The following is a 697-nucleotide window of genomic DNA, read 5'->3' as shown; positions in this document are numbered from 1 at the left end:
GGTGACGGATTTGGACGGAAATTCGTGAGAAGATGCAAGAAATTGGTGGATTTCATGGAGGGAAAGGTGGAGATGGATGGGAGGAATGCTAGATCCACTTGAAACCAAGCAAATCCATGGATCAAATCCAACAAAACCTCATCAAACCAACAAATCACAAAAAAATTAGGGCTATTTTTGGTGGGGAATTTTCGAAATTGGGGCAGAACACACAAAATTAGGCTAGAAAACAAGAAGGGGGGCTCCAATTTCGTGAGAAACCATGGCTCATGATACCAAGATGTTGTAGGGTGGAACCCTAGGTGAGGATCTTTCACGAATTGGAGGGGGATCCCCGAGAACAAGATGAACACAAGAGGGAAAACAAGAGGAACACTCAAGAACAAGTCCAAATCACACATCCACTAGACTAACAATCACACAAGATCCACAAGGTACATGAACAATCAAAGGGAAATAAGATACATGGTAGAGTTCATCCCAAATCCTATGAAGGAGATGAGGGCTTGATGATCCTATGATGGGGATCCTTCCCCAAGGAGGAGGTCTTGATGTTTGGTCACTCCAAGAGGAGGTCTTGATCTCCTAGTGGAGTGGATCCATGGAGCAAAGCTCACAAATGTCTATCAAATACTTTGCTATCCTCTAAATGAGCTAGGGAAGGGGTATATATAGTCTAGGGACCCAATAAGAGGAG

The sequence above is a fragment of the Triticum dicoccoides genome, chromosome 7B (assembly GCF_002162155.2).
Source record: "Triticum dicoccoides isolate Atlit2015 ecotype Zavitan chromosome 7B, WEW_v2.0, whole genome shotgun sequence".
NCBI classification, from domain to species: Eukaryota; Viridiplantae; Streptophyta; class Magnoliopsida; order Poales; family Poaceae; genus Triticum; species Triticum dicoccoides.
Note: the sequence above shows the minus strand (reverse complement) of the source record.